Below are 8,034 nucleotides of genomic sequence, written 5' to 3'. Positions count from 1 at the left end.
TCATTTGGGATTGCTCTTCCTTTTTTAAATATGCTTCGATTGCTATATACTTTCCTCTTAAGACTGCTTTTGCTGTGTCCCACAGAAGTTGGGGCTTAGTGTTGTTGTTGTCATTTGTTTCCATATATTGCTGGATCTCCATTTTGATTTGGTCATTGATCCATTGATTATTTAGGAGCGTGTTGTTAAGCCTCCATGTGTTTGTGAGCCTCTTTGCTTTCTTTGTACAGTTTATTTCTAGTTTTATGCCTTTGTGGTCTGAAAAGTTGGTTGGTAGGATTTCAATCTTTTGGAATTTTCTGAGGCTCTTTTTGTGGCCTAGTATGTGGTCTTTTCTGGAGAAGTTCCATGTGCACTTGAGAAGAATGTGTATCCTGTTGCTTTTGGATGTAGACTTCTATAGATGTCTATTAGGTCCATCTGCTCTACTGTGTTGTTCAGTGCTTCCGTGTCCTTACTTATTTTCTGCCCAGTGGATCTATCCTTTGGGGTGAGTGGTGTGTTGAAGTCTCCTAGAATGAATGCATTGCAGTCTATTTCCCCCTTTAGTTCTGTTAGTATTTGTTTCACATATGCTGGTGCTCCTGTGTTGGGTGCATATATATTTAGAATGGTTATATCCTCTTGTTTGACTGAGCCCTTTATCATTATGTAGTGTCCTTCTTTATCTCTTGTTACTTTCTTTGTTTTGAAGTCTATTTTGTCTGATATTAGTACTGCAACCCCTGCTTTCTTCTCGCTGTTGTTTGCTTGAAATATGTTTTTCCATCCCTTGACTTTTAGTCTGTACATGTCTTTGGGTTTGAGGTGAGTTTCTTGTAAGCAGCATATAGATGGGTCTTGCTTTTTTATCCATTCTGTTACTCTGTGTCTTTTGATTGGTGCATTCAACCCATTAACATTTAGGGTGACTATTGAAAGATATGTACTTATTGCCATTGCAGGCTTTAACTTCGTGGTTACCAAAGGTTCAAGGTTAGCCTCTTTAGTATCTTACTGCCTAACTTTGCTCGCTTATTGAGCTGTTATATACACTGTCTGGAGATTCTTTTCTTCTCTCCCTTCTTGTTCCTCCTCCTCGATTCTTCATATGTTGGGTGTTTTGTGCTGTGCTCTTTCTAGGAGTGCTCCCATCTAGAGCAGTCCCTGTAAGATGTTCTGTAGAGGTGGTTTGTGGGAAGCAAATTCCCTCAGCTTTTGTTTGTCTGGGAATTGTTTAATCCCACCGTCATATTTGAATGATAGTCGTGCTGGATACAGTATCCTTGGTTCAAGGCCCTTCTGTTTCGTTGTATTAAATATATCATGCCATTCTCTTCTGGCCTGTAGGGTTTCTGTTGAGAAATCTGACGTTAGCCTGATGGGTTTCCCTTTATAGGTGACCTTTTTCTCTCTAACTGCCTTTAACACTCTTTCCTTGTCCTTGATCTTTGCCATTTTAATTATTATGTGTCTTGGTGTTGCCCTTCTTGGATCCTTTCTGTTGGGGGTTCTGTGTATTTCCGTGGTCTGTTCGATTACCTCCTCTCCCAGTGTGGGGAAGTTTTCAGCAATTATTTCTTCTAAGATACTTTCCATCTCTTTTCCTCTCTCTTCTTCTTCTGGGTCCCCTATAATACGGATATTGTTCCTTTTGGATTGGTCACACAGTTCTCTTAATATTGTTTCATTCCTGGAGATCTTTTTGTCTCTCTCTATGTCAACTTCTATGCGTTCCTGTTCTCTGATTTCAATTCCATCAATGGCCTCTTGCATTCTATCCATTCTGCTTATAAACCCTTCCAGAGTTTGTTTCATTTCTGCGATCTCCTTTCTGGCATCTGTGATCTCCTTCCGGACTTCATCCCATTTCTCTTGCATATTTCTCTGCATCTCTGTCAGCATGTTTATGATTCTTATTTTGAATTCTTTGTCAGGAAGACTGGTTAGGTCTGTCTCCTTCTCTGGTGTTGTCTCTGTGATCTTTGTCTGCCTGTAGCTTTGCCTTTTCATGGTGATAGGAATAGTCTGCAGAACTGGGACGAGTGACGGCTGGAAGGACTTCCTTTCTTGTTGGTTTGTGGCCCTTCTCTCCTGGGAGAACAGCGACCTCTAGTGGCTTGTGCTGCGCAGCTGTGCGCAGACAGGGTTTCTGCTTCCTGCCCGGTTGCTATGGAGTTAATCTCAGCTGTTGCTGTTGGCGTGGCCTGACTCGGGCAGCTACTCCAAAATGGTGGAGTCACGTTGGAGCAGGAGCTGCTGGGAGGCTATTTATTTCCGTAAGGGGCCTCCCTGCTCCCTGCAGCCCAGGGGTTAGGGTTCCCAGAGATCCCGGATTCCCTACCTCTGGATTAAGTGACCCGCCCTGCCCCTTTAAGACTTCCAAAAAGTACCCGCCAAAACAAAACAATGACCACCAAAAAAAAAAAGAAAAAAATTTTTAAATTAAAAAAAAAAAAAAAAGTTTTTAATTAAAAAAAAAAAAAGGTGGTCGTTCGTTTTTCTTTATTCTCCGGTGCCAGCCTCAGGCCTCTGCTCACCGGTCTTTCTGCCCTGTTTCCCTAGTATTGGGGTCCCTATCCCTTTAAGACTTCCAAAAAGCGCTCGCCAAAACAAAACAGCAAAAAAGCAAAAAAAAAAAAATGGTCGCACACTTTTCTTATGTCCTCCGACACCCGGCCTTCAGTGCCCGCTCACTGTTCTTGCTGCCCTGTTTTCCCAGTATCGAGTGCCCTGCACTCTGGCCCGGATGGCGGGGGCTGGGTGCTCGGCAGTCCTGGGCTCCGTCTCCCTCCCGCTCTGCCTGCTCTTCTCCCGCCGGGAGTTGGGGGGAGGGGCGCTCGGCTCCCGCCGGGCCGGGGCTTCTATCTTACCCCCTTCACGATGCGCTGGGTTCTCTCAGGTGCGGATGTGGTCTGGATATTGTCCTGTGTCCTCTGGTCTTTATTCTAGAAAGGGTTGTCTTTGTTATATTTTCATAGATATATGTGGTTTTAGGAGGAGATTTCCGCTGCTCTACTCACGCCGCCATCTTCCGCCCCTCACACATCTCCATCTTTGACCCTCCTGCCTCCCTCTTTCCATTACAAGGACCTTTTGGACTACACTGGGCTCACCTAAATCATCCAGGATAACCTCTCCATCTCAAGATCCATAATTTAGTCACATTTACAAACTCCCTTTTACTATGTAAGGTAACATAATCATAGGTTCCAGGACATGGATGTCTTTGGGGGCCTATACATAGAATCCACCATGAATTAAATGTGCATAGGAGCCATGCCTCCTGACCAAAAACTTCATCTGAGGAAAAGAGACAATGGATGATCCAAGGATAGTGAGTTGGTGTGAACAGGAATCAGTTATAAATTCAGCATGGGATGTCTTGCTGAGATTAGTTTTTGAAGAGGGAGACTTTAGATTATTCCTAAGAACTAGTACCTGAAATCTATGATGAAGTGGTAAGGAGGAGTTGTGTCACTACAAACTGTGAGGCACTTAAAGCACCAGTTAGCGTGGCTTTGTAGTCCCATAACAGAGTGGAATTCACATGGGGATGTTTGGGGGAACAGAGTCCAGTGGCTCTGTGGAAAAGGCCATGCCTTCTGCCTGGACCTTACATTATTGGGTTATATTCTAGTGGATCAAAGACTCTAGTGATGATGGCATCAAAGTGGCCAACTTTTGAGGGGATCCCCCACCATGAATACATCTCAAGACCTCAAGGGAAGAAAAAAGGGTATAATGGACAACACTCTCCTGTTGCCAGGGCTGCAGGTGCCTTTGCTCCAGTGCCAGGACTGTTGGTAAGCACAGTGTCCCCTGGGTACTCCAGCAGGCACTAGTGGAGGAACAATGGGCAGATCAAATGGTGGGACCATGCAGCTGGATGAGCTGTTTCAGAGTTTGCCTGGGCTACTGATCCTCAAAATATGTGGGGGTCTGGAAGGGAAGAGTGTGTGAGGGGTGTTTTTGTACTCTGTAGCAGGTTACTGTGTGGGGTTTTCCTAGTTGCCCCCAAACTGGTGCTTAGGGTCCAGTTATGGAGACATGAAGCAGTAAGTACCCTGCATTTTAAAAAGAACTGATAACCATTGGCTCACTCACCTTGCCCAAAGCTCACTGAGAAATGACAGATCTGGCCCTTCTAACACCATCCATAGCCTCAAACCAGCCTTCCAACCTCACCGCCTTCGTAGAGAGAAGAGAAGGGATTCGTCTGTGCTGTGACTTGCCAAACACCCCAGAACAGTTGGGCCTGGAAGCTGAGGGGGAGGAGGCAACTAGAGGAGACCGAAGCCTCCCCACTCTGAGGCGAGGGCAGGAAGGAAGAGGAACAGAGCAGTTCACAGACCCACCTCTCCCACTTCAAGTCCCTTGAGTTGCAAACCTGGCAAGATGGGGAAGTAGACAGCTTTGAAAAATTGTACTGTGTTTTGATAAGAGTGATAAGGAAGCTATGGCATGTAAATTGTCACTATAGGGTCCACTGCATAGTAAGAAAGAGAAGTTCAGCAACTAGGACCAGGGACTGGAAGGCAAATGGAACAAGTTCATGTTTTACTCTGCTGAGTTGGGATGGTTCAGAAATGTTCACAATGAATTTACAATAATGGCAGAATAAGCACCAAGGATCTTATTTTCTCCTGATAGCAGGCCAGCCGCCTACCCTTTCCTGGAAGGGAAAAACTACATGGAGAGAAGAGTATTTACCCAGATAAATTTGGAGAATGCAACAAAGAACCTGATGCTGAAACAACCATTTTGGAAGCAGATGAAGTCAAAGAACTCCAGTAGATTTCTTACATATTTACCTTTGGAAGGGAGGAGCAAAAGGAATCTATCTACATGGGGTCCTATCACGGAAAAGGCTCCATGTCTCAGGGCATAAAGGTCCTTTCCCGCTTTACGGAAGTGACCAGCAGGGTGTGGCTTGCAGATGCAGGAGAGTATATCCCATGCTGCGGCCAGCTGGGCAGCCCCTAGAGAGGCCTAGGGGCATTGCAGCAAGAGCTGCAGCAGGAAGGAGGAGACCACAGGGAATGCATCCCAGGTTGTGCGAAGGAAATGGTGAGTTCCCCCTAGTGTCTGAGGGCACAGCATCCCCACCCACTCCCTGGGGGCTTGCTCAACTAGCGAGAAGGAATTTGAGCAGGCCTGGAATTCCCTCAGATAACAAATGCCCCCAGAGATTTAGGGGTTTTTTTTATTAATGCTGTGACCCTATTTCTACTTCCTGCCAATGTGGCCTGAGAAACTGACCACAGAGAATAAGTTGCCATAAGGAACCCAGAGGCAAACTCCAGCCTAGATAGGGCAGTGTCTTTCATTAGTGTAGTTTATTTTGTAAGTGCAAATCCATGTAACCACTCATTTCTTAGGCCTGGTCACGGTGCCCTTCTGCCTACGCAGACAGTCATGCACGCTATGGTCCCTGTATTAAGTCCTGCCGAGTTGAGAGTAGACATTTTTTTCTGCTACTGCACCTCCTTCCAAAGTAAATTTAAAACTTGAAAGAGAGACAGAGAAAGGGAGTAAGGGGAAGAGAGGGGGAAGGAAATGAAACCTGAGGCTAAACTTAGTTGCTGGGCTTGAAGAAAATCAGCTGAAAGAATGAATGAGGTGAGGGTCACTAGTGTTCAGCCGGCTACACTGCAACCCATTAGCGATGAAACTAGGTGGGCAATCATTTCAGACTTTGGATAAAAAAACCACCTTCTTGCCTTACCCTTGTGTGTGGAGAGTCCGAGAAGCTGGAATCCTCCCAGGAGGGACAAGTAGAAAGGTGCCTTATTTTAATGTTATTTTTAGGGTTGGAGGTAGTTGGGGTGGTGATGGTGGTGGGTGGAGCAAATCGAAAGGTAAAAGAAAAGCAAAAGGAAAACCCCACTTCTTTGTGCTTTTTCACAGGAAAGTTCACGTTATCTTCAATAGACACCACCTAGTGGGCAAACAACCAACTCACCACTCAGCCGCGACCACAGCCAGCCCAGGTTTGATTATTTCATACTTACCTTGCTTCACTGGCCAAATGTAGGGGTGTAAATGGTGTTTTAGCCTCTCAAAGGCTGCCCAACACATTCGGGTAGAGGCAGCAGCTAATGCGGGCTGGTGGAAAGTTGCTCAGGAGAGTTGGGACAGATGAAGGGAAGTTGACAGGTGCCAGGCTCCAGGCAGGAGCCGAGAAGCAGAGAGGCAGAAGGCCAGCAGAGGCTCCCCGCTCTCTGTGGTCAGCCGCAAGCCAGCTTCCGGAGTCTGGGGCATCTGATGAGGCTGATTGGAAGTCTTTGGTCCTTAAGACACAGATCTGACATTTAGAAGGTCATTATTATTCAAGACAGTGGCACCAGCTAGCAGAAATACAGTGGGGAGATTCATCCTAGTCAGAGACTGTCTGTCCTCTGAACCAGTCTGCTTTACACCACATGTGCATTCTGGGCCTAAAGACTTCTGGGGACCACAGGTGTCTGGGTATAAGGAATATTTCAGTCAGTCTGGACTGATCTGTTTGCTTTATTTTTTTTGAGGCATAATTCACCTCACCAACATTTGTTGTTTCTTGTCTTTCTGATAATAGCTATTCTAACAGGTGTGAGGTGATATCTCTTTGTGGTTTTGAGTTGCATTTCCCTGATGATTAGGGATGTGAGCATTTGTTTCATGTACCTGCTGGCCATCTGTATATCTTCTCTGGAAAAATGTCTATTCAGATCTGCCCATTTTAAAATTGAATTGTTTGATTTTTTGCTACTGTGTTGTATAAGTCTTTAGATATTTTAGATATTAACCCCTTACCAGATATGATTTGTAAATATCTTCTCCCAGTCAGTAGGTTGCCTTTTCATTTTGTTGATGGTGTCCTTTGCTGCGCAGCTGCTTTTTAGTCTGATGTGGTCCCACTTGTTTGTTTATTTCCTGGTCACACTCCATGTCCATAACATGTCAGCAGGGGGTTCTCTCCAAATTGTCCTCAAGCAGGACAGATTTAAAGGATAGCCATCTATTGGATCCTTGCTGGTCACTACAACAAAGGGAGAAAAAATGGCTGAGATAATACAAAATACTGAATTGTCAAATCAAACTCACAGGATCATAGATCTTAATACTAAAATATATTAATAATTCAAAGGATATAGGAAATCCCAACATAAAAGTGAAACATGGAGAAATTTGGGGGCTGTCAATTAAGCTCTCTCTTTCTCTATTAGGACACATTCTTGTATAGATTTAAAATGGTAGGATAAAGAAGGCTCCCTTAGAAAAAGGGAGCCTTTCAGTTATGAAATATCTCCAGTTTATACTATAATCATTATGAAGCCAATTGATAATTTTGCAGCAGGCCATGCCCCATAAATGCATGAATTCCAGATTTGTTTACCATAAGCAACCAAGACAGACCACCTCCTGCTAGAAGTATTCTGTAAGTGAAGACTCTCTGTTATCTGCCATCGAGAGATGTGCTTAGCACATTTACAAGGAATAATTCCTTTCTTTTAATCCCCCCTATTACTTTTTTGTATCCCCAAGAGGAGAAAGAGTTGCAGGCCAGCTGGTGACCTCTTCCTTTCTGGTAATGAATCATGCTTTATCTCTTAAAGACTTTTCTCTAGAAATTAAATATATCACTTCTACTCATATTTCATTGATCAAGTCACATGGCCAAATTTGGAATCAAGGGGGTAGGGAAGTATAATCCTTCCTCAGGGAGTGAAAACAGATATTGTTGAATAGTTACATTGTCTAGAACAGGCAGTCAATCCATAGTCAGGAAGGGGGCCCTGATATAAAGATTTGCATTGTATTAGGGTAATGCTAACTGCTGTAACAGGTAAACATCTGAATGTCAGGTATTTAACACAGAATGGTTATTTCTCTTTCACAGTACAATTCAATATGTTATTTGGCAGGCAGCTTTCTACATGGTAACTCAGAATTCCAGTCTCCTTCCATATAATTACTCCACCACCCCTATGGCCTCAGAGTTCTCTTCCAGTGAGTTAACAGAGAAAGTATGGAGAAGTGAGAACAGGTGCTTCTTAAGAGCTTTTTCACTAA

Source organism: Manis pentadactyla, chromosome 6 (assembly GCF_030020395.1).
Source record: "Manis pentadactyla isolate mManPen7 chromosome 6, mManPen7.hap1, whole genome shotgun sequence".
Taxonomy (NCBI): Eukaryota; Metazoa; Chordata; class Mammalia; order Pholidota; family Manidae; genus Manis; species Manis pentadactyla.
This window is presented reverse-complemented; position numbering follows the sequence as displayed.